The 26,785-nt window shown below is 37.0% G+C and overlaps 1 protein-coding gene and 1 pseudogene across 6 annotated transcripts in view; both read left to right on the top strand.

The window, feature by feature from the left end:
• Positions 1-26,785, top strand: part of CCDC91 (coiled-coil domain containing 91) — a 419,640-nt gene that overhangs the window by 50,948 nt on the left and 341,907 nt on the right. The gene's annotated exons all lie outside the window — the stretch shown is intronic.
• On the top strand, positions 5,123-6,282 carry LOC308625366 (signal recognition particle receptor subunit beta-like; annotated as a pseudogene). The gene has a single exon. The product of its transcript is annotated as a signal recognition particle receptor subunit beta-like (transcript).

Genomic DNA, 26,785 nt, shown 5'->3' on the forward strand with positions numbered 1-26,785 from the left:
ATGACAGTCTTAATTCTTGAAGTCACATGGAGTAGGTGCCTATAAAGAAGCACAAGACTAATTTCCATTTAGAATTGAGTATGAAATATACTGTTAATAAACCATGAAATAATTATAGAATTTGATATCATGTTCATATTAAGCCATCATGGCATTATTATTCAATTTTCAGTGTTTGAGCTAGGTTAGGTTTGATTCATAACCTAAAACAGCTCTTACAATTAGAGTTCCAAGGTGAGCCTTGTATGTTTGAAATACTTAATTTAGATGTTGAAGTGTTGTATATTATGAATACAGAGGCTTTAAAAAATTCCCAAGAAAAGAACCCTGTGGTGAACTATTTTGCTTTACTGTTATTACAGAATTTTAACAACGCTTTTCTATGTCGCGATTTTGGGTTTTGTACATGTGGGTTGTGAGAAATAAACTAGAAATCCTGTCTCTGTGGGTTGTAATCTAGTGTGGCTTCAAACTGAAAACAAGATATTTTAGCATGTATGTGCCAGGTAAAATTTTAAATGGACTTTCCATAGGATACAAACTTCTGAAGCCAACTGATGTAAAGTGATTTTATAGTTGCGGACAAACTCCTGTTGACATACATTTGGGTTTTTTACCTTATGGTGGGAAATCGGTAGCTGATTAAACAAACAACTAAAGAAATATCTCTGTACATCCTTAGTACAGCTTGTTTCTGTTCACTTGTGACAAATTGTTTGGGGAAGAGTTCTGAGATGACATGCCAAGACTTAATATCCTAAGAGTCTAGTACGGTTTTTTCTTTATATTTTAAAAATGACAAGTGTATTTCAAGATCTAGAATTTCTTGACTTGTTTAAAGGACTTTATCTAGAAGAATTGAAATGAGTAATTTAAGGTTTTTAATTGTACTTAGAGAAGATATGTATGTTTTCTTCTTTCCTTTCTCCTAATTTATTTCAGAAGTTTAGGAAAGGGACATTATAGCACCATTAGGGTGGCCAAATTTAGAAAGGTCTAGGTGAATTTATTGTCTTTCAGCTTGCATTATTCTTATTTATATGAGTGGCTGGAGATGTCACATGTAATTTGAGGTCTACATCTGGTTTTATGTTAAGTGAATCTGATCCAAGCTCAGCTATCTTCAATGGTGATTTTCCCAGCTGTAAATTAGGAACTTGGCATTGAAAATCATGTGGTTTTGTGTACGTAGAATTCAGATTGTGATGTTTTCTGTCACTTCATAATTCTAATTTTAGAATTTTAGTTTTTAAAGCAGAATAATTCACTCCAGAAAAGTCTGCAATCTGTGATTTTCCATATATCGCCAGGACCGATGGTCAGTGGTTTGAATGAAACTGAATATCTTTTATTAGAAATATGGTGGAGCCTTTTACTCATGCACTCATAGAATTGTAGCCATGAATTTTCTATCTTTTATGTATAAAAATACAGGAGAGCCTTTGTATTTGCATTCTTAAGTTTCTTGGAAACACAGAGATATTTATGGAATTTTCCTGCACTGGTAATAAAAAGGAGTAGTGTAGGGAATAAACCTAGAGGACGAGTTACTTAGTGCTCTTTTGCCTTACTTTAAAAAAAAAATCACCTTTCAAAATATTGGTCTGAATTGCACAGGGTTTCAATTTGAATATCGTGAGTATCTTGAAGTCTTTTCTTGTAGCTGTTATCTATTGTTTAATGCCATCTAGTAGATTACAAGTGCCTTGGGGGTTGAGGTTACTATATATTCATCTTTGTATTACCTTATAATACTTAGCTCCTCACATAATATGTTACACAGAGTAGTATAACAGGTTTGTTGAATTAAATTGGATTGACTTGAAGTAGAAGGGAGGAATTAGGCAGATGGAAAAACAGGGCTAAGCTGAAGAAAGCTGAGCCTTGTAGTCTTTCTGGATATGTTGTTTTAGTTTAAGTAATCAAGGATGGTGATATCTTATTTACATTTAAAAACGTTTATGACTGACTAGTCAGAAATTGTAGCACGTCTTGGTTCTGTACCAACTAGTGTTTTACCTTTCAATGAGCTGCTCTGTGTAATAATTCTGGTGGTTAAAAAATACCATTATTTTGTTTCAGGAGATAATTCTCATGAATTAATTTCTAGACTAATTTCTTCAGTCTTTCTGCCCCAGCCCCAATACCTCCATTAAAAAAAATCAGTGTGTAATTTGTATATATTGTGAAACGAACAGATCAGAGGTGTATATCTTCTTGGGTTCTGACATAGATGTACCTGTGTAACTATACTCTGATCAAGATACAAAACGTTTTCATTTCCCCAGAAAGTTCTTTAATTCCACATGGACTCTCTTTCTATACCACTCTAGCCCTGTTCCCTGACCCACTACAATATGAACTGTTTGTTACTGGCTTAATTTGCCCAATGTAATGTTTTTGATTTCTTTTTGATTATTATTATGAAGTCTATTCACTTCAGTCTTTTTGTCGCATAGCATAAAATTGACCATCTTTACCATTATAAAGTGTATAATTCAGTGGCATTAAGTGCAGTCACATTGTTATACTACCATTACCACTACCATTCATCCTCTTTTCATCTTGTAAAACTGAAACTTCGTCCTTATTTCTTAATTTAAAGAACACTTTAAAAAAGAATTTATAGTACAGGCTCCTATATCCAACTTAGTTGACCTGGTAATTTTAAGTTAAAAAAAATTTTTTTTGGCCGAAGTGGGTAGTCATAAAGATGATCTGTACATACCTTGAAACATAATATATATTTATAGTTCAGTCTTTTGATGTTGGGCCCAAATCTTTTCTGTGAGCGTAGATCTCCTGATTGGAGTTCATCATGGACTTTCTTAAGTCGGATAAATGTATATGTGTAGCTGATTCACTTTGTTGTAAAGCAGAAACTAACACACCATTGTAAAGCAATTATATTCCAATAAAGATGTTAGAAAAACAAAACAAAACAAAAAACTTTAAAACATTATCTTCAATTCCTAGTTTCAATTTCCTTTTAAGTGTACTGAGACAGTTAAAAATGGTCCCAGTGGTTATTGTACTGAATGTTTATAAATAGTCTTGACTCTTGACAGTATTTCTTTTTAAAGCAATTAGCCTTTATTAATTTGTTGTAAAGTATTCAATTTATTCATGGGAACAATTACTTCTAGTTCTTATAGATTTTTAAAAATATTTAACCAAATTATGTAATTATATTAACAGATAAAACTGAGATTAAGAATGTACAAAAACAACTAATTCTTGATAGTGTACAATTTAGCTGATGGGAGCACAGGTTCGGGGTCATGTCCTTGTAACCTTGACACTTTCCTTCACACTGTGAGAATCAAAAGTAGTTGAGAACATTGGTTTGTCTCATGATTTACTCATGAGTTAGTTAATGGAAGACAAGAGAACTTTCTCAGATACTAAATTGATAATTTAGAAGTTTTTAAAAATTTCATTGCCTTATACCTATAAATTGGCAGTCTGCTTTTTTTCTGTTGTCATGGTGAGTTTATACATGCCATAAAATGAAATTATAGTTTTTGTTTTTCTGTTGTGCAGCAAACAACATCAAAACTTAATTAATTTTGTTCACTATTTTGTGGGTCAGGAATTTGGGGAGGATTTTGCTGGTTTATACTGTTCTAGTCAGGTGGTGGCTAAGTGCTGGGGTCCTCTGAAGGCCTCTTCATTTACATATCTAGTATCAAAGCAAACTTTACATGAAGAGTGGGAGATTCATTAGGTATTTTTCTCTTCGTGTGAGCTCTCCACATGTCTGTTTTGCGTTACCTTACTGGATGTGGTCTCAGGATAATCAAATTTCTTCTGTGGAGGGTGGTTTCCTCCAGAAAGAGTGTTCTGAAAGACCCGAGGTGAAAGCTGTCACTTTGTAAAGCCTAGGCCCAGAAAATGGTACAGTGTCATTTCGGCCACATACTGCTGGTCAAAGCAGTCAGTCACAGAGCCCATTGATGTTTAAGGGGAGGAGACATAGACTCTGCTTCTCGATAGGAGGCATATTAAAGAATTTGTGGCCATCTTTAATCTGCCACAGGTTTAAATGGTGTATATAATTCATGATATTTTTACTTTAAAAAGTCGAGAATATTTCTGGTGGATGTCAACATTGAGGTCTATGTAAGAAAACATGGGTTTATATTTAACTGATTCAAATTATAAAGGAAACATCTGGAAAGAGTAAAACTGATGAAGAGTAGAATGCTGGTGGCGACTTCATTATAATAATGGCTATTGTAAAGTTCTTATTTATCAATACAGCTCCTGGTCCAGCATTAGGTTTGAGTTACAGTGCCTCATAGCATTAAAAAAAGGGGAAGAAAACAACACTCAATAAAGTATATAGATGAATTTAAGTTTTAATCTCATGGCAAGCTGCAAATCCCATTTGGTATCTGTGTAACAGACATTTTAGACAACAGTGTGAGTTGGTTTTAAGTGGCCTAGGTCTGAGTTTCATGTCTTAGAAGGCAGCATTTTAAAATGAATTTAACATTTATAAATATTTTTTCTTCTTTGTTATATAAGCTGGATGTAGTGTCATTTTTGTATGTAAGTTGGTAAAATTTACCTTTGATTTTAAATGTAATATCTTTCATCATCTTTAACAATGAAGGACAATCAGATATTATGAGTAACATATTTTTCAGTGACACACTATGGTCTTTTTTGATGACCCATTGGTCATTAAATAGTGAAGAAACAGTGAAGAATTTCTAAAATGGTCATTAGAAATAATTTATTTCACTAGGGTTTGCTATGTAATATCACTTTTATTAAGATCACCCCACATTTGACTATGTGTTACGTTTAGTTCGATGCTGAGAATACATAGATCAAAGAAATTTCATCTATATATTCTTATTTAATCGATATCAGATTAATATAATTAATACTGGTGTTGAATTAATTTTTGAATAAAGCAAGAATGGAAATGCTCTCTCTTTCTCCTTGTGATTGTTTGGTATTGGCACCTGTTTCCATGATGGTGCCAAGAGGAATTACTTTCAGATTTTAATTCCGCTGTGATTTTAAGTCATTCTTCTCTTTAGACAAAGGCTGGTTATTTCCAGTGACGTGTGAAACAGTGTTATTAGAAATGACTCATTAGAATCCCAGCCATGGCTTCCGCCGTCTCCCGGTGGATGGGGAATGGCGGCAGTGTCGGAGGCGCCTTCCAGCTCTACCTGGAGTCCTTGCGGCAGGAACTGCGGCAGAGGGACCCGACGTTGCTGTCAGTCGTGGTGGCGCTCATCGCGGTGCTGCTGACGCTGGCGTTCTGGAAGTTCATCGGGAGCAGAAGGAGCAGTCAAAGAGCTGTTCTTCTTGTTGGCCTTTGTGACTCCGGGAAAACATTGCTTTTTGTCAGATTGTTAACAGGCCCTTTACAGAGACACTCAGACTTCCATCACTGACAGCTCTGCTGTCTACAGAGTCAGCAATAACAGGGTCATTAGCCTGATCTTGATTGACCTCCCTGGCCATGAGAGCTTGAGACTTCAGTTCTTAGAGCGGTTTAAGGCTTCATCCAGGGCTATTGTGTTTGTTGTGGATAGTGCAGCCTTCCAGCGAGAGGTGAAAGATGTGGCAGAGTGTCTGTATCAAGTCCTCCTTGACCGTATTGGTCTGAAGAACACACCGTCATTCTTAATCGCTTGCAGTAATAAGCAAGACGTTACAATGGCAAAATCAGCAAAGTTAATTCAGCAGCAGCTTGAAAAAGAAATCAGTACTTTACGAGTCACCCGTTCTGCTGCCCCCAGCATACTGGACAGTTCTAGCACTGCCACTGCTCAGCTGGGAAAGAAAGACAAAGAATCTGAATTCTCACAGTTGCCCCTCAAAGTGGAGTTCCTGGAGTGCAGTGCCAAGGGCGGAAGAGGGGACGCTGGCTCTGCTGGCATCCAGGACTTGGAGAAGTGGCTGGCTAAAATCGCCTGAGGGCCAGATCCAAACACAAGACGCGAATGTGTATGTGTGTGACTGACAGTTTTGGAAAAGGATGTGGTACTCTGGAGTTGATAAAGAAGGGGTACAGATATAGGTAGGAACTTTTCCTTGTTCTGGAAACAAATTATTGTTGAAACCAGTGTGGAAGTGTTTAAGTTCAGTTCTCCTTTATTGCTTTCAAGCTGGTTAGTTTTATTTGATTCGTGTCTTCCCTTTTCAAAGTGTATGTAAGGTCCCTTTAGCATATGCTTGATGTAAGGTCAAGGTCTAACAAGCCAACCTCACATAGAGAGGATATTATCATGAGAATATAATATCATCTAAAATGTTTTCTTGTCCTCTGCTTCTGTGCTTTGGTCTCTTTTTCCTGGAAACAAACCTGTCTGTATATGGAACTGGGTGATTTCCAATTGCCTTTGACATTCATGGGCAGTACATCATCTAGTCCTCTGTGAATTTTCAGATTTGTAGGTGCAATTACAATATGGTCTCTGACATGTGAAGGAAGGTTGAAAACAGCAGGGCTGTGTTGACAGTGGTCTGTTCTTCATCAGCTCAGTGACTTGTCCACACTCCAGCCTCATAGCACTTAGGTTTCAAAAACATGTTGTGAACCCTAGGAGTCGTCCCCAGGTGATAGAACTGTAAGTGCTAAATCCCCAAATGCCACTAAAAGGTACGCTAGAAATGTACATTCTAGTGGTTTCCCTTAACTGGGGAATATATGGAGATTTAGAAGCTATTCTGTTTTTCTGGATGCATGAATGCTCCTGGGCTATCTTCATGTGCTGTTTGATGAGCTCCTATTTTGTACTGTCAGCTAGAATGCTGTGGAACAAATACAGAATGAAAAAAGTTCTCTGTAGATTTTTAAAGTGCATATTCAATGATGGTTTAAAAAAATGTTTTCAAAAAAAAAGAAGAAATGACTCATTAAATTTTTTATGTACTTCGGTTCTGTTACATAATTTATAGAAATAAATTAATAATTTTTGTAGTTATTAACTTTGTTTAAAAATAAAAAAATTTTGTTCTTTTATTTTTTGTTGAAGTATAATGACTTACAATATTATATTAGTTTCAATTGCACAACATAGTGACTTGATTTTTTTTTTTTTTTTTTTTTGAGGTACGTGGGCCTCTCACTGCCGTGGCCTCTCCCGCTGCGGAGCACAGGCTCCGGACGCAGAGGCCCAGCGGCCATGGCTTACGGTCCCATCCGCTCTGCGGCATGTGGGATCCTCCCGGACCGGGGCACAAACCCGCGTCCCCCGCACCGGCAGGCAGACTCTCAACCACTGCGCCACCAGGGAAGCCCGTGACTTGATATTTTTATACATTATAAAATGATCACTATGATAAGTCTAGTTACTATCTGTCATTATGCAAATTATTACAATATTATTGACTGTATTCCCTAAGTTGTACATTACATCCTTGTGACATTTGTTTTATAAATGGAAGTTAGTACCTCTTAATCTTGCTTACCTATTTCACTTATCCCCTGACTCTCCTTCCCTCTGGTAAATAAATACCTTTTTGTTTTCTGCATATATGACTCTGTTTCTGTTTTGTTATTTTTGTTCATTTGTTTTTAAATTTCACATACAAATGTAATCATATGATACTGTCTTTCTCTGTGTGACTTATTTCTGTTAGCATAATGCTATCTAGGTCTTTTTTATGGCTGAGTAATATGCCATCGACTATCTATACCACATCTTCTTTATCTTTTCATCTATTGATGGTCACTTAGGTGGCTTCCATATCTTGGCTATTGTCAGTAATGTTGCAGTGGACGTAAGGGTGCCACATATACCTTTTTGAATTGGTGTTTTCGGGTTTTTTTGAAAAAATACCCAGAAGTAGAATTGCTGGACCGCATAATAGCTCTACTTTTAAGTTTTTGAGGAAACTTCATAATGTTTTTCATAGTGGATGCACCAATTTTCACTGTAAAAATTATATGAGGGTTCCCTTTTCTGTACATCCTTGCCAAGACTTGTTATTTTTGTCTTTTTGATAATTGACATTGTGACAGGTGTGAGGTGATACCTCATTACATTTTTGATCTGCATATTCTTGTTGATTAGTGATATTGAGCATCTTTTCACGTGTCTGTTGCCATCTGTCTGTTTTCTTTGGAAGAATGTTCAGGTCCTCTGTCCATTGTTTAATCAGATTATTTATTTTTTTGATGTTGAGTTTTATGTGTTCTTTGTATATTTCAGATGTTAACCATTAGCAGATATAGTGTTTGCAAATGTCTTATCCCTTTCAGTAGCCTGCCTTTACATTTTGTTGATAGTTTCCTTTATGGTGCAAAAGCTTTTGTTTGATGTAGTGCCATTTGTTTATTTTTGCTTTTGTTTCTTGCCTGAGGAGACATATCCAAAAACATAGCTAAGACTGATGTCAAAGAGGTTATACTGCCTATGTTTTCTTCTAGGAGTTTATGGTTTTAGGTCTTACATTTAGGTCTTTAGTCCATTTTTTTTTTTTTTTGCGGTACGTGGGCCTCTCACTGCCGTGGCCTCTCCCGTCGCGGAGCACAGGCTCCGGACGCGCAGGCTCAGCGGCCATGGCCCACAGGCCCAGCCGCTCCGCGGCATGTGGGATCCTCCCAGACCGGGGCACGAACCCGTGTCCCCTGCATCGGCAGGCGGACTCTCAACCACTGCGCCACCAGGGAAGCCCTAGTCCATTTTGAGTTTGTTTTTGTATATGATATGAGAAAGTGGTCCAGTTTGATTCTTTTGCATGTAGCTGTCCAGTTTGCCCAACACTATTGAAGAGACTGTCTCATTGTGTATTTTGACCTACTTTCTAGTAGATTAGTTGACCATATAAGTAATCATGGGTTTATTTCTGGGATCTCTATTCTGTTCCGTTGATCTTTGTGTCTGTTTTTATGCTTATACTGTGGTGTTTTGATTACTATAGTTTTGTAGTATGATTTGAACTCAGGTAGTGTGATACCTCCAGTTTAGTTCTTTTTTCTCAATATTATCTTGGCTATCTAGGGTCTTCTGTGTTTCTATACAAATTTTTGAATTATTTGTTCTAGTTGTGTGAAAAATGCTATTGGTATGTTGATAGGGATTGCATTGAATCCATAGATTTCCTTGGCTATTATGGTCATTTTAACAATTCTTCCAATCCATGAATACGGTATATTTTTTCCTCTGTTTGTGTCATCTTCAATTTCTTTCAGTGTCTGTTAGTTCTCTGAGTCCAGGTCTTTTTCTTCCTTGGTTAGATTTATTCCTAAGTATTTTATCCTTTTTGATGTAATTATAAAAGGACTTGTTTTCTTAATTTCTCTTTCTGATAGTTCATTGTTAGTGTATAGAAGTGCAACAGATTTCTGTATATTAATTTTCTGTTCCGCACCTTTACCAAATTCATTGATGAGTTCTAGTAGTTTTCTTAGTGGCATCTTAAGGATTTTCTACATGTGGTGTGTCATCTGCAAACAGTGACAATTTTCCTTCTTCCTTCCTAATTTGTATTCCTTTAATTTCTTTTTCTTGTCTGATTGTTGTAGCTAGGACTTTCAGTACTATGCAGAATAAAAGCTGGGAGAGTGGGCCTCCTTGTCTTGTACCTGACCTTAGAAGAAATACTTTCAGCTTTTCCCTGTTTGAGTGTGATGTTGACTGTGGGTTTCTCATATATGGCCTTTATTATGTGGGGCATGTTCCCTCTATACCCACTTTGTTGAGAGTTTTTTTTATCATAAATGGATGTTGAATTTTGTCAGAAGCTTTTTTGTGTGTGTGTATTGAGATGATCATATGATTTTTATTCATTCTTTAATTTGTTAATGTGGCTTATCACATTGACTGCTTTCTGGATATTGAACCCTCCTTACACCCACGGGATAAAGTCCATCTGATCATGGTGCATGGTCCTTTTAATGTATTGTTGAAGTTAGTTTGCTAATATTTTATTGAGGGTTTTTGCATCTATGTTCATCAGTGATACTGGCCTGTAATTTTCTTTTTTTGGTTATGTCTTTGTCTGATTTTGGCATCAGGGTGATGCTTGCCTCCTAGAATGAGTTCAGAAGCATTCCATCCTCTGTAAATTATTGGAATAGTTTAAGAAGGATAGATGATAACTTAAAAAAAAACGTTTCATAGAATTCACCTGTGAAGCCATCTGACCCTGGACTTTTTGGGGGGGAATTTTTTTTTATTATTACTGATTCAGTTTTATTACTGGTGATTGGTCTTTTCAGGTTTTCTGTTTCTTCCTTATTCAGTCTTGGGAGGTTATACCTTTCTAGGAATTTGCCCATTTCTTCTTGGTTGTCCATTTTATTGGTGTGTGCTTTTTCATAGTAATCTCTTATCATTCTCTCTATTTCTATAGTCTTGGTTGTAACTACTTTTCTTTCATATCTGATTTTATCTATTTGGGTCCTCTCTTTTTTTTTCTTGATGAGCTTGGCTAAAGGTTTATCAATTTGTTTATATTTTGAAGAATCAGCTCTTCGTTTCATTGATATTTTCCAGTTTTTTTAGTCACTAATCCTTTTATTTCTGCTCTGAGCTTTATGATTTATTTCCCTGTACTAAATTTGGGTTTTGTTTATTCTTCTTTTCCTAGTTCCTTGAAGTGTAAGGTTAGGTTCTTTAATTGGAGTTATTATTGTTTTCTGTGATAGGTTTGTACTGCTATAAACTTCTCTCTTAGGACTGCTTTTGCTGTGTCACAGAGATTTTGTATCATTATGTTTCCATTTTCATTTGTGTCCAGATGTTTTTTGATTTCCTCTATGATTTACACAGTGACCAGTTGGTTGTTTAGTGGCCTCTACATGTTTGTGTTTTTTGCACTTGTTTTTCTTGTAGTTGATTCCTACTCTCATAGTATTATAGTCAGAAAAGATGCTTGATATGATTTCAGTCTTATTAAATTTTTTGAGACTTGTTTTGTGGCCTAGCATATGACCTATCCTAGAGACTGTTCCATGTACAGTTGAAAAGCATGTGTATTCTGCTGCTTTTGGATGGAATGTTCTGTATATGTCTATTGAGTCCATTTGGTCTAACGTCTCAGTTAAGGCCAGTGTTTCCTTATTTCCTGTTTGAATGATCTGTCCATTGATATAAGTGGAATGTTAAAGTCCCATACTATTACTGTGTTACTGTCTATTTCTCCCTTTATGTATGTTAATATTTGCTTTACATAATTAGGTGTTCCTATGTTGGGTGCATATATATTTACAATTTTTATATATTATTGTTGGATTGATCCTTTTATCATTATGTAATGTCCTTTGTCTCTTATTACAGTCCTTGTTTTTCTTTTAATTAAAAAATGTTATTAAATATCTTTATTGGAGTATAATTGCTTTACATTGTTGTGTTAGTTGCTGCTGTATAACAAAGTGAATCAGCTATACGTATACATATATACCCATATCTCCTCCCTCTTGCGTCTCCTTCCCACCCTCCCTATCCCACCCCTCTAGGTAGTCACAAAGCACTGAGCTGATCTCCGCGTGCTATGTGGCTACTTCCCACTAGCTATCTGTTTTACATTTGGTAGTGTATATATGTCAATGTCACACTCGCACTTCGTTTCAGCTTACCCTACCCTCTCCCCGTGTCCTCAAGTCCATTCTCTATGTCTACGTCTTTAGTTCTGTCCTGACCCTAGGTTCTTCAGAACCATTTTTGTTTTTTAGACTCCATATATATGTGTTAGCATATGGTATTTGTTTTTCTTTTTCTGACGTACTTCACTCTGTATGACAGACTCTAGGTCCATCCACCACACTACAAATAACTCAATTTCATTTCTTTTCATGGCTGAGTAATATTCCATTCTGTATATGTGCCACATCTTCTTGATGCATTCATCTGTCGATGGACACATAGGTTGCTTCTGTGTCCTGGCAATTGTAAATAGTGCTGCAATGAGCATTGTGGTACATGACTCTTTTTTTTTTTTTAACATCTTTATTGGAGTATAATTGCTTTACAATGGTGTGTTAGTTTCTGCTTTATAACAAAGTGAATCAGTTATACATATACATATGTCCCCATATCTCTTCCCTCTTGCGTCTCCCTCCCTCCCACCCTCCCTATCCCACCCCTCTAGGTGGTCACAAAGCACCGAGCTGATCACCCTGTGCTATGCGGCTGCTTCCCACTAGCTATCTATTTTACATTTGGTAGTGTATATATGTCCTTGCCTCTCTCTCGCTTTGTCACAGCTTACCCTTCCCCCTCCCCATATCCTCAAGTCCATTCTCTAGTAGGTCTGTGTCTTTATTCCTGTCTTACCCCTAGGTTCTTCATGCCATTTTTTTTTCTTAAATTCCATATATATGTGTTAGCATATGGTATTTGTCTTTCTCTTTCTGACTTACTTCACTCTGTATGACAGACTCTAGGTTTATCCACCTCATTACAAATAGCTCAATTTCGTTTCTTTTTATGGCTGAGTAATATTCCATTGTATATATGTGCCACATCTTCTTTATCCATTCACCCGATGATGGACACTTAGATTTTTTCCATCTCCAGGCTATTGTAAATAGAGCTGCAATGAACATGTTGGTACATGACTCTTTTTGAATTATGGTTTTCTCAGGGTATATGCCCAGTAGTGGGATTGCTGGGTCATATGGTAGTTCTATTTGTAGTTTTTTAAGGAACCTCCATACTGTTCTCCATAGTGGCTGTACCAATTCACATTCCCACCAGCAGTGCAAGAGTGTTCCCTTTTCTCCACACCCTCTCCAGCATTTATTGTCTCTAGATATTTTGATGATGGCCATTCTGACTGGTGTGAGATGATATCTCATTGTAGTTTTGATTTGCATTTCTCTAATGATTAATGATGTTGAGCATTCTTTCATGTGTTTGTTGGCAGTCTATATATCTTCTTTGGAGAAATGTCTATTTAGGTCTTGTGCCCATTTTTGGATTGGGTTGTTTGTTTTTTTTTGTTATTGAGCTGCATGAGCTGCTTATAAGTTTTGGAGATTAATCCTTTGTCAGTTGCTTCATTTGCAAATATTTTCTCCCATTCTGAGGGTTGTCTTTTGGTCTTGTTTATGGTTTCCTTTGTGCAAAAGCTTTGAAGTTGCATTAGGTCCCATTTATTTTTGTTTTTATATCCATTTCTCTAGGAGGTGGATCAAAAAGGATCTTGCTGTTATTTGTGTCATAGAGTGTTCTGCCTGTGTTTTCCTCTAAGAGTTTGATAGTTTCTAGCCTTACATTTAGGTCTTTAATCCATTTTGAGCTTATTTTTGTGTATGGTGTTAGGGAGTGATCTAATCTCATGCTTTTACTTGTACCTGTCCAGTTTTCCTAGCATCACTTATTGAAGAGGCTATCCTTTCTCCACTGTACATTCCTGCCTCCTTTATCAAAGATAAGGTGACCATATGTGTGTGGGTTTATCTCTGGGCTTTCTATCCGGTTCCATTGATCTATCTTTCTGTTTTTGTGCCAGTACCATATTGTCCTGATTACTGTAGCTTTGTAGTATAGTCTGAAGTCTGGGAGCCTGATTGCTCCAGCTCCGTTTTTCTTTCTCAAGATTGTTTCAGCTATTCAGGGTCTTTTGTGTTTCCATAGAGATTGTGAAAATTTTTGTCCTAGTTCTGTGAAAAATGCCATTGGTAATTTGATAGGGATTGCATTGAATCTGTAGATTGCTTTGAGTCGTATAGTCATTTTCACAATGTGGATTCTTCCAATCCAAGAACATGGTATATCTCTCCATCTGTTGGTCTCATCTTTAATTTCTTTCATCAGTGTCCTTTAGTTTTCTGCATACAGTTCTTATGTCTCCCTAGGTAGGTTTATTCCTAGGTATTTTATTTTTTTTGTTGCAATGGTTAATGGGAGTGTTTCCTTAATTTCTCTTTCAGATTTTTCTTCCTTAGTGTATAGGAATGCAAGAGATTTCTGTGCATTTTGTATCTTGCTACTTTATCAGATTCATTGATTAGCTCTAGTAGTTTTCTGGTGGCATCTTTAGGATTCTTTATGTATAGTATTGTGTCACCTGCAAACAGTGACAGTTTTACTTTTTCTTTTCTGATTTGTATTCCTTTTATTTCTTTTTCTTCTCTGATTGCTGTGGCTAAAACTTTCAAAACTATGTTGAATAATAGTGGTGAGAGTGGGCAGCCTTTTCATGTTCCTGATCTTAGTGGAAATGGTTTCAATTTTTCTCCATTGAGAACAGTATTGGCTGTGGGTGTGTCATATGTGGCCTTTATTATGTTGAGATTAGTTCACTCTGTGCCTACTTTCTGGAGGGTTTCTATCGTAAATGGGTGTTGGATTTTTTCAAAAGCTTTTTCTGCATCAATTGAGATTATCATATGGTTCTTATCCTTCAATTTGTTAATATGGTGTATCACATTGATTGATTTGCATATATTGAAGAATCCTTGCATTCCTGGGATAAACTCCACTTGATCATGGTGTATGATCCTTTTAATGTGCTGTTGGGTCTGTTTCTTAGTATTTTGTTGAGGATTTTTGCCTCTATGTTCATTGGCGATGTTGGCCTGTAGTTTTCTTTTTTTCTGACATCTTTGGTTTTGGTATCAAGGTGATGGTGGCCTTGTAGAATGAGTTTGGGAGTGTTCCTCTCTGTGCTATATTTTGAAGGAGTTTGAGAAGGATAGGTGTTAGGTCTTCCCTAAATGTTTGATAGAATTCTCCTGTGAAGCCATCTGGTCCTGGGCTTTTGTTTGTTGGAAGATTTTTAATTATGGTTTCAATTTCAGTGCTTGTGATTGGTCTGTTTATATCTTCTTTTTGTTCCTAGTTCAGCCTCGGAAGCTTGTGCTTTTCCGAGAATTTGTCCATTTCTTCCAGGTTGTCCATTTTATTGGCATATAGTTGCTTGTAATAATGTCATGATCCCTTGTATTTCTGCAGTGTCTGTTATTGCTTCTCCTTTTTTATTTGTAATTCTGTTGATTTGAGTCTTTTCCCTGTTTTTCTTGATGAGTCTGGCTAATGATTTATCAATTTTGTTTATTTTCTGAAAGAACCAGCTTTTAGTTTTGTTGATCTTCGCTATTTTTTCCTTCATTTCTTTTTCATTTATTTCTGATCTGATTTTTATGATTTCTTACCTTCTGCTAACTTTGAGTTTCCATTTGTTCTTCTTTCTCTAATTGCTTTAGATGTAAGGGTAGGTTGTTTATTTGAGATGTTTCTTTTATCTTGTGGGAGGACTGTATTGCTATAAACTTCCCTTTTAGAACTGCTTTTGCTGCATCCCATAGGTTTTGGGCCGTCGTCTTTTCATTGTCATCTGTTTCTAGGTATTTCTTGATTTCGTCAGTGATCTCTTGGTTATTTAGTAGTGCATCGTTTAGCCTCCATGTGTTTGTATTTTTTACATTTTTCCCCTGTAATTGATATCTAGTCTCATAGCATTGTGGTTGGGAAAGATACTTGATACGATTTCAATTTTCTTAAATGTACTAAGGCTTGATTTGTGACCCAAGATATGATCTACCCTGGAGAATGTTCCATGAGCACTTGAGAAAAATGTGTATTTTGTTGTTTTTGGATGAAATGTCCTATAAATATCAATGAAGTCCATCTTGTTTAATGGGTCATTTAGAGCTTGTGTTTCATTATTTATTTTCATTTTGGGTGGTCTGTCCATTGGTGAAAGGGGGGTGTAAAGTCCTTTACTATTATTGTGATTTTGTCGATTTCCCCTTTTATGGCTGTTAGCTTTTGCCTTATGTATTGAGGTGCTCCTATGTTAGGTGCATAAATGTTTACAATTGTTATATCTTCTTCTTGGATAGATTCCTTGATCGTACGTAGTGTCCTTCTTTGTCTCTTCTAATAGTCTTTATTTTAAAGTCTATTTTTTCTGATATGAGAATTGCTACTCCAGCTTTCTTTTGATTTCCATTTGCATGGACTGTCTTTTTCCATCCCCTCACTTTCAGTCTGTATGTGTCCCTCGGTCTGAAGTGGGTCTCTTTTAGACAGCATATATATGGGTCTTGTTTTTATATACATTCAGCCAGTCTGTGTCTTTTGGTTGGAGCATTTAATCCATTTACATTTAAGGTAATTATTGATATGTATATTCCTATTACCATTTTCTTAATTGTTTGCAGTTTGTTGTTGTAGGTCTTTTTCTTCTCTTGTGTTTCCTGCCTAGAGAAGTTCCTGTAGTGTTTTTTGTTAAGCTGGTTTGGTGGTGCTGAATTCTCTTAGCTTTTGCTTGTCTGTAAAGGTTTTAAGTTCTCCATCGAATCTGAATGAGATCCTTGCTTTGTAGAGTAATCTTGGTTGTAAGTGTTTCCCTTTCATCACTTTAAGTATGTCCTGCCACTCTCTTCTGGCCTGCAGAGTTTCTCCTGAAAGATTAGCTGTCAACCTTATGGGGATTCCCCTGTATGTTATTTGTTGCTGTTCCCTTGCTGCTTTTAATATTTTTTCTGTGTATTTAATTTTTGGTCATTTGATTAATATGTGTCCTTGGATTTATCGTGTATGGGACTCTGCCCTTACTGGACTGGACTACTTCCTTTCCCATATTAGGGAAGTTTTCAACTATAATCTTTTCAAATATTTTCTCTGTCCCTTTGTTTTTCTCTTCTTCATCAGAGACCCCTATAATTCGAATGTTGGTGAATTTAATGTTGTCCTAGAGGTTTCTGAGTCTGTCCTCAATTCTTTTCATTGTTTTTTCTTTATTCTTATCTGTGGTAGTTATTTCCACTATTTTGTCTTCTAGGTCACTTATCTGTTCTTCTGTCTCAGTTTTTCTGCTATTGATTCCTTCTAGAGAATTTTTAATTTCATTTATTGTGCAGTTCATCATTGTTTGTGTGATCATTACTTCTACGTCTTTGTATTTTTACATTCTATTTCCAAGATTAGCATCATCTTTACTATCATTATTCTGAATTCTTTTTCAGGTTGACTGCCTATTTCCTCTTCATTTGTTTGGTCTGGTGGGTTTTTACATTGCCCCTTCATGTGCTGCATATTTCTCTGTCTTCTCATTTTGCTTAATTACTGTGTTTGTGGTCCCCTTTTTGCAGGCTGCTGGATCGTAGTTCTCATTGTTTTTGGTGCCTGCTTGCAGTGGGTAGGGTTGGAGCAGTGGGTTGTGTAGGCTTCCTGGTTGGGGAGACTGGTGCCTGTTTTCTGGTGCATGAGGCTGGATTTTGTCTTTCTGGTGGGCAGGGCCACGTTTGGTGGTGTGTTTGGGGTTTCTGTGACCTTAGTATGATTTTAGGCAGCCTCTCTGCTAATGGTTGGGGTTGTGTTCCTGTCTTGCGAGTTGTTTTGCATGGGGCGTCCAATCCTGGAATTTGCTTGTCTTTGCGTGGATCTGTGTCTTAGCGTTGAGACAGAGATCTCCTGGAGAGCTCTCACCCGTTGATATTACGAGTGACTGGGAGGTCTCTGGTGTTCTAATGTCCTGAAGTCTGCTCTCCCACCTCAGAGGCTCAGGCCTGACACCAGGCCAGAGCACCAAGACCTTGTCAGCTGCACAGCAGTGAATATGGCTGTCTCTGTTATGAAGTCACATTATGAGGGTTTATAATAGCTGTTTAGCTAGAACAGGCTGACTTGGTAGCAATTTGTCTACGAGGCTGTCTCCAGAAGCTGGTGACTAAAAGAGTAGGTTTCTGCATGTGCTGCTAGAATCTTCACCATTTATATAGAGGTCTTCACAGGGTTCAGTCATGGATTCGGTACAGGTGGTCTCAAGAACACCTTACTCTCTCAAGGTGGTTTGCTTGAAATAGCTCCTAAGCCTGAGGGTCTGCAAGGTGCAGGAAGATGCGACCCCCGCCAGGGCAGCTGCAAGCTGTGATTCTTACCATGAACGCTGCTGCAGCCATCGTGAAATCTGGCTTCCCCTGCTGCTCTGCAATGAGTTCAGTGAAGCTTTCTCTCTTTGCAGATGAGATTCATGCTACCTGAGTTTCCCAAAGCCATAGAGTGCTTAAATGTTGGGCCTGGGGTACAAACCCAGCAAATCTGGCTCCAAGGTCTGTGTTACCTCACCCGACAAGAGTGGGAAGGCCATGCACCTGAACACCTCACCCCCACGAGCTACCTCCTCAAATCCGCACCGCTGCAGGAACAGTCTCAGTCTTTGTTTCAAAATCTATTTTGTCTGATGTAAGCAGTGCTATTCCAGTTCTCTTCTAAACATTTGCATGAAATACATTTTCCATCCTCTCACTTTCAGCCTGTATGTGTCTTTGGATCTGAAGTAAGTCTCTTTCAGGCAGCAAATACATGGGTCTTTTTTTTTGGTAACAGTTCAGCCAGTCTGTGTCTTTTGATTGAATTATTTAGTTCACATACATTTAAAGTAATTATTGATAGGTATGTAGTTATTGCTGCTGTGTTGATTGTTTTCTGGTTGCTTTTCTAGTTTTTTTCTGTTCCCTTTTTTTGCTCTAGTCCTTGGTGATTTAATGAGTATTTTTGTGTTATGTTTGTATTCACTTCTCTTTTTTTTTTTAGCATGTATCTTTTATAGATTTTTAGTTTATAGTTACCTTGAGTTTTATATACAAGAATATGTATACACGTACATATATACATATGATTTTTTTAAGGTTGATAATCTCTTTAAGTTCAAATGCTTTCCAATAATCCTGCAATTTTACGCCCCCCGCCCTCCCTACATTTAATGTTTTTGACATCATATTTTACGTCTTTTTGTTTTGTGTATTCTTTAACTACTTAACTGGCCTCTTTTTTTGTGTGTGTGGTACACGGGCCTCTCACTGTTGTGGACTCTCCTGTTGTGGAGCACAGGCTCCGGATGCGCAGGCTCAGCGGCCATGGCTCATGGGCCCAGCTGCTCCGCGGCATGTGGGATCTTCCTGGACCGGGGCACGAACCGGGGTCACCTGCATTGGCAGGCAGACTCTCAACCACTGCGCCACCAGGGAGGCCCACTGGCCTCTTAAAGTATCCTCATTTTAAAAAACTTTCTCTCTCTACTTTTTAGTTCAATTTGGGTGACTTCCACTACTCTGTCTTCCAGTTTGCTAGTTTGTTCCTCTGTATTATCTAACCTACTGTTGATTTCTTCTATTGTATTTTAAAATTCTGTTATTGTATTTTTCAGTTCCATTTGGTTCTCGTTTATATTTTCTCTCTCTTAAACTCTCACAGTGTTCATCTGTTCTTCTCCTGAGTTCATTAAGTGTCTTTATGATCATTATCTTGAACTCTTTGTTGGGTAGATTGCTTATCTCCACTTTGCTTAGTTCTTTTTCTCGGGTTTTGTCTTATTCCTTCACTTGAAACATATTTCTCTATCTCATCATTTTGCCTAATTCTCTTTGTTTATGTCTGCTATATTACGTAGGTTGGTTACATTTTCCAATCATGGAGATGTGGCCTTATGTAGATGTCCTGAGGGTCTCAGCAGCATACTTTCCCGTGGTTACCAAAACTATAATGCTCTAGGGGTGCTACCTGGGTGTGCTGCATGGGCTCTTCTTTTGTGGTGGGGCTTATTATTGTGGGCCTGTTGTTAGGTAGGGCTCGGCTCTGGCCCTGTAGACTGCCAGGTCCTGTCTCATGCAGCGATTGCTGGCTTACTGGTGTGTGGGACTGGGTCCTGGGGTTGCTGGCCTGTTCATGGGCAGGTAAACCCCTAGAGCTAATAGGCTAGAAGGAGGACTCCATATTACCAGCATCAATGTCTTCATGGTTGAATGATCTCCCAGAAATGACTGCCCCCATTATCTGTGTTCCCAGTGGGAGTCCCAGTTGCCTCCTGCTTCTCTAGAGGCTTTCCAAGATCACTAAATGGGTCTGACTCATCTCCTTTCAAAGTACTGCTTCTGCACTGGGATGTGGAATTTGTGAGATTTTGTTTGTGCCCATTAAGATTGGAGTCTGTTTCCTACAATCCTCCAGCTCTCCTGTACACAAGCCCTGCTGGCCTTCAAAGCCAGATGTTCTGGAGGTTTGTCTTCTGGTGTAGGTCCCCTGGGCTGGTGAGTTCAGTGTTGGACTGAGACCCCTGGCTCCTTGAGGAGAAGCTCTGCAATTGTGATTATCCTCATGTTTGTGAGTCACCTACCTGGGAGTGTGGGTCTTGACTATACTGCATCTCTGTCCCTCTCTTTGTGGCTCCTTCGTTATATATTTAGTTGTGGAATTTTTTTTTCTACTAGTCTTCAGGTTGTTCTCATAGATAGTTGCTCTGTAAATAGTTGTAGTTTTGGTGTGCTTGTGCAGGGACCTGAGCTCGGTGTCTTCCTGCTCTTCTATCTTGGCCACACCCTGCTCCCAGTTAAGTTATTTTTTTTTTTTTTTTTTTTTTGCGGTAGGCGGGCCTCTCACTGTTGTGGCCTCTCCCCCTGCAGAGCACAGGCTCCGGACGCGCAGGCCCAGCAGCCATGGCTCACGGGCCCAGCCGCTCCGCGGCATGTGGGATCTTCCCAGACCGGGGCACGAACCCGCGTCCCCTGCATCGGCAGGCGGACTCCCAACCACTGCGCCACCAGGGAAGCCCCCAGTTAAGTTATTTTAATATGTATTCTTTGTATGTTGATGTATAATTTTTTCATATTAAGTAATAATACTTTTGAGACTGCTGTCTCTAAAACTCTACATATCAAAATTTATATTCTACATTAAAACATGGTTCAGATCATATAAAGTGATGTGTAATCATTGTTACCTTAAAATTAGTCATTGGTTAAATACAGTCATCCCTTGGTATATCCAAGGGGGATTGGTTTCAGCATCCCCTGCAGATGCTTAAGTCCCTTACAGTTGGCCCTTTTATATCCACAGGTTCCACATCAGTGGATATGGAGGTCTGATTCAATGAGAGCCTTTTTTAGTAACTAGGGTATCTTTAAAAGATGTAAAATACAGGTGAGACATAATTTAGAACCACATGAAATTTGAAAATCTGATTTTTTAATCAGATTAGGACTTACTTTCATTATGACATATTTTTTTCCCAAAGTTTGTTGAAAAATATACTTTATTGTGTAATTTAGGTGTGTGATATGTATAATGATTGTATAGTTAAGTATTTTTCAGTACTTAAAAACACTTTTAATTTTTACATAAACTATAATAATAAATTTTAAATAAAGAATTGCTCACAGCTCCATCATGCTAACAAAGCTGAACATTTATTTCCCTTTAGTCTGTTTCATTTTAATGTAATAGGTATGATTTTTAGAGATTTCTTTCATTGAAAAGCAGTAAGTAGAAGTATATAAAACTACAGTTTTATATATTAGTGGAAATTGAAAATAAGTAAATTTTTGTTTGTATGTTTTGTATTATAAGTGATTGAATTATTTTCTTTTTCATGTAACTTTAAACATATCTGTCACTAATAGTTGTTAATCTCTCTCACTCAGTTATGTTAATGTATTTTAAAAGTTGCCATGTGATAAGCAGAATAATGTTCTCCAAAGATAACAGGTCCTAATCCTGGAACCTGTAAATGCTTTCTTATTTGGAAAAAAGGGTTTGCAATGAGTAGATTATTCTAGATTATCTAGGTGGCCTTCACATGGTATCACAAGTATCCTAGAAGACAGAAACAAAGCAACAGTTTACAGACATATAGAGGAACAGGTGATGTGACCGAGGAGCAGAGAGTGATCTGAAGATGTTGGCCTTGACGATTAGAGTGATATGGCTACAAGGCAGGGAATAGTGGCAGCCACCAGAAGCTGGGAAAGTCAAGGAATGGATTCTCACCTAAAGCCTGATGAGGGAAGCAGCCTTGCTAACTTCTTAATTTCCACCAGTGATACTGATTTCAGACTTCTGGGCTCCAGAATCATGAGAAAATAAATTTCTTTTGTTTTCAGCCACCAGATTTTTGGTAATTTGTTATGGCATCCACAAGAAACTAATACGTGATACATGTTTCTATAATCAATGAAAGAGTTAATCATAGAGTAGGAAGGGACCCCAGACTTAAGCAATCTGTTCCTCTCTTCTTGTGACCTGGACATATTCACATTTGCACTTCCCTTCTTACTGCTAGCCACTTCTTGTTTTTTGTGTTGCAGCTTAAATGTCAGCCCATCAAATGAACCTTATTTTTCTACCCAGTTCTTTATTTTTTCTCCTTATTTTAGTCTTTTTAATTATCTGTGTCATTCATTAAAATTGACAGTTATTTCGTTTACTTGTTCCTTGCTAAGTGTCACATTAGAAAGACTTCCTGAGGGCAGAGAGAATTGTCCTATTCTGTACTCATAGTACAGTGCCTAGTACATAGTATGTTCTCAGTAAGTAAAAATAGTTGGTATTTTTCAATTACTTATGGGAGAAATTTCCTAGTTTTTAAAAAAAATTGTTCATTCTAGTATCTGACAGTCTCATTGACTGTATGCAGTATTCTTAGTTTATCTCCAGTGTGATGGCATATTCTGATCTGACTTTTAACTTTCAATTTCATTTGTCCTGTTTAGGAGACCAGTTTGTTCAGTCCCAGTGATGTCTATTTAGGTCTGTCACTGATCTAGTCATTCTTAGTATATTTTGCTTTTTGATGATGTGACCGTTTGCCTTTATCAGTTGTTACTGTGTTTTATGATATTTAATTTTGCTGACCAGATTTCTTTACATTTCTCTGAATTGCTTATATAGGCTTCTAATAAAGAGAAGGAAAAATATGAGAATATTTAGAATAGCGAGCCCAAGTTTTATTAACTCATTTATTTTTAAACCTTTAAGTATGTGTAGGTCATTTTACTTTTAAGGGCTTTTGGTGTTCAGTACAAAAAACAAACAGGCAGCTGGTTTTCCAGTTCTTGGATACTACTTGCAAAGCAGTGTATTGGGTAATAGGGGGGTATGTAATGACAGGGTTGAGAGATGGACTCTATCCTCATGGGAGCTGTGTAGTCCATTAGGGAAAATTACCCAAGTATAATACAAATTTTAAGGGAGGTATTACTCTGTGATTGGGGGAAAAAAATGTTATAGTACTTCAAAGAAGTCAACCCTGGTAGCTATGTTTGTTTTCGGCTAAAGGAGATGATGAGTAGGGAAAATAAAGATTGTAAAATGTTATGAACTTAATGATAGTATAAGACATGATTATTTGAATATGAAGCTGTATTCGGTCATGTTTCTTTTGGTCGGTTCAAATGGGATTTTATTTTAAAATGGCCTTATACGGCCATCTTTTTTTTTTTTTTTTTTTTTTTTTTTTTTGCGGTACACGGGCCTCTCACTGTTGTGGCCTCTCCCGTTGTGGAGCACAGGCTCCGGACGCGCAGGCTCAGTGGCCACGGCTCACGGGCCCAGCCGCTCCGCGGCATGTGGGATCTTCCAGGACCGGGGCACGAACCTGTGTCCCCTGCATCGGCAGGCGGACTCTCAACCACTGCGCCACCAGCCTTATACTGCCATCTTGCTTATTAAGGTTGATAGAAGGGAGGGGTTTTCTTGTGGCTAGATAATTCTAGACTTTTCCCTTCAGATGTATGACATAAGATAGATGTTATTAGTACATATTGATGTTGAAAATTTTGTAAAAGCTTTTGTTTTTTGGATTGGCCTGCCCGTCTGTCCTCTCTTCCACCTACCCTCCTAGTCTTGTTCTTGAGGGATGAATGTGAGCTTATCAGGTAGATAACGTCCTTCAAGAAAGGGCATTGCAGGAAGGAGACGTGTGTAAGAAGATGGCATATACTATGTACCTATTAAATGTTAGCTGGTTTTTAAATAAACTTCTATTTTAAAACAGTTTTCGATTCACATAAATACTTCAAGATAGTACAGAGTTCCTTTGTATCCCACCCCTATTTTCTTTTATTATTATCTTTTATATTGATATGGTATATTTGTCATAATTCATGAAGCAATATTGATACATAATTATTAGCTAAAGTCCATACTTTACTCAGATTTCCAAAATTTTTACCTACTGTCCCTTTTCTATTTTAGAATCCTATCCATGATATACACTGCATTTAGTGGTCATATCTCCTTAGGCCCCTCTTAACTGTGATGGTTTCTTAAACTTTGCTTGTTTTTGATGACCATGATAGTTTTGAGGAGTATTGGGCAGTTATTTTGTAGATTGTCCTTCATTTGAGATTTGTCTAATGTGTCACTCATGATTAGACTGGAGTTATCGGTTTTGGGGAGGAAGACCACAGAGGTAAAGTGTCATTTTCATCACATCATATTAAGGATACATATTGTCAATCTGATTTATCACTGTTGATATTGAACCATGATCATTTGGCAGAACGAGTGTTTGTCAGATTTCTCCACTATAAAATTATTCTCCTTCTTCCCTTTCCATACTGTTCTTTAAAGAATGGAGGGTTATGCTTTACAGCTTTGAGAGTGGAGTATCTACATAAATTATTTGAAATTTTTCTACATGGAAGTTTTGTCTATTTTTCCTTATTCATTCAAGTAGTTATATCAGTATGGACTCATGGGTATTTATTTTATATACTTTGAATTATAATCCAAGTACTTAATTTTGTTGGACAAATTCTAGCTTTGGCCAATGGGAGATCTTTCAGTTGACTCTCTTTAACCATCATTTTGTGGGGTGTGTGTGTGTGTATGTTAATACTTACTTTCCAACACTACAAGATTTTCCAGGCTCATCTTTATGCTTCCTGCCTAACTCTTAGAATCAGCCATTTTCTCAAAGAGGTCTGTATTGTTCTATTACAGAATGGTATTTGAAAAAATCGTTTGGGGGCTAGGTGTTCTCATTGCTATCAGGGTGTGGATGCTTGTAGACTTTCTCAGCTGACAGAGAAAGAAAACATGTGAGTATAAATATTTCTGTACGTAACCATCTTTATCTATATTGAATTAACCATGGCTTCACCATTGTTGTTTTCATCTCTAACCCGTTACTGCCAGCATCATTCCTGCCTCCTCCTCGCTTATTTGAAACCTTCTCTCCAGCAGTGAGAGATCTGGCTTCCATCATCTGCCGTTTGTGGACTTTACTGTTCAATTCCAGTATATACACGTATAGTAGTTTCAGAATTGATACTTGAGTACAGTTCCATTTGTTTTTAGTGTTACAGACTACTTATTTCCAAAGATACTTAGCTCCTTTCTCTCCTCAGTGAGCATGTTTCGTACATTTGTAATGCAATTAGATTATTCAGTCACATTCTACATTCTATTCTGAGATCCCTCAATTTCTAAATTATTTTAAAATTTTGCATACAGTAAGGTTCATTCTGTGTTATAAAGTTCTGTGGGTTTTGATAGTGTCATGTATGCACTGTTACAGTATCATGCAAAATAGCTTTACTTCCTTAAAAAAATCTCCTATGCTTCACCTATTCAACATTCCCCACCTTTAACCCCTGGCAACCATTGATCTGTTTACCCTCTCTCTAGTTTTGCCTTTTTTCAGAGTGTCATATAATTGTAGTCATACAGTATATAGCCTTCTCAGACTGGCTTCTTTCACTTAGTACTGTTCATTTAAGATTGATCCTTGTCTTTTTGTGGCTTGACTGCTCATTCCTCTTTATCACTGCCAAGTATTCCATTGTGTGGATGTATCTCAGTTTGTTATTCTTTTCCATATTGGAGGACTTCTTGGTTGTTTCCAGTTTTTGGTGATTGTGAATAAAACTTCTATGAACATTCTCCTGCAAGTTTTGTGTATATATATATTATTATTTTTAATATCTTAGAGTCCATGTTAGTTATACTGTACATAAATAATATATTAAGTTTGTACTTAGTAGACCTTATCCTATTCTGAGATATAATTTTTGAAAAATAAATTGGTTTTAGTTTTAATGTTTAGAATAAAACCAGTCACATACTCTAAATAGACAGGCTTCAATAATATTTGGTTATTTATAATTAAATGTTAGTTAATAACCTTGGCATTATAAATAAATATGATTTTTAGGCAAAATTTATAGTAACATGGTAGTAAGACTCCATTAACCCTAAGGGGAGTACCCAGTTGGACTCTAGGGATTCAACAGGGTTAATGAACTTTAGGAAACAAAGCAATTTCTTACTAGGGTCCAATCAGAATCAACTTTATTATTATTTGTTTAATTATGAAATATTTATATTCTGCTGTATGTGGGGAATAGAAATGGGAGCAAGACATAAACTTAGGCAGAAAATAGAGTAGGTGCTGTTGTTAAGGTGCTACAGATAAAAAACTTCATTTTTAAAATAAAGTTTATTCATTCAGCATATAATGATTGAGCAATTATAGTATGTCAGCCATTGTTGATGGGGATATGATGATGGCCAAGAGAAGGGTATTTGATGAATAGTATTGAAAATCTTTGAATTAAAATAATTCAGGTAAACAAAATAGAGGACCTGGCAGTAGATCCCTATACATACAACAATGTTATATATGAAAATTCAATTTAGGAGAATGAAGGTAGGTTATTTAATAACTAGTTCTGGCACATCTGGCTATCCCATTTTGGGGAAATAAAATTGGATCCCTATCTTATACAATATACAAAAATAAATTCCACATGGAAAGAATAATAAAAATTCTGCACTAAATATAGGAGATTTCATGTGCATTCTTGGGGTGAGGGAGACATTAACCACCATTAAATATCTATAAATTATAAAGAAGGAAAGCTATATTTGACTTTATGAAACAACTTTTGAATGACAAAATATAACATATGAACAGTGGGTTTGATAAAAATATTTGCAGTGCAGAGGAAGGACAAAATGGATATCTCTTACATGAAATAACTACTTAGATATTGCCAAAAAGGGAGCAAACAACAATACAGAAAAATTAGTAGAAGATACGAAGGAAATCCAAATGGCCAACAACGTATAAAAAAATG

This window comes from Mesoplodon bidens, assembly GCF_964165515.1.
Source record: "Mesoplodon bidens genome assembly, chromosome: 11".
Taxonomy (NCBI): Eukaryota; Metazoa; Chordata; class Mammalia; order Artiodactyla; family Ziphiidae; genus Mesoplodon; species Mesoplodon bidens.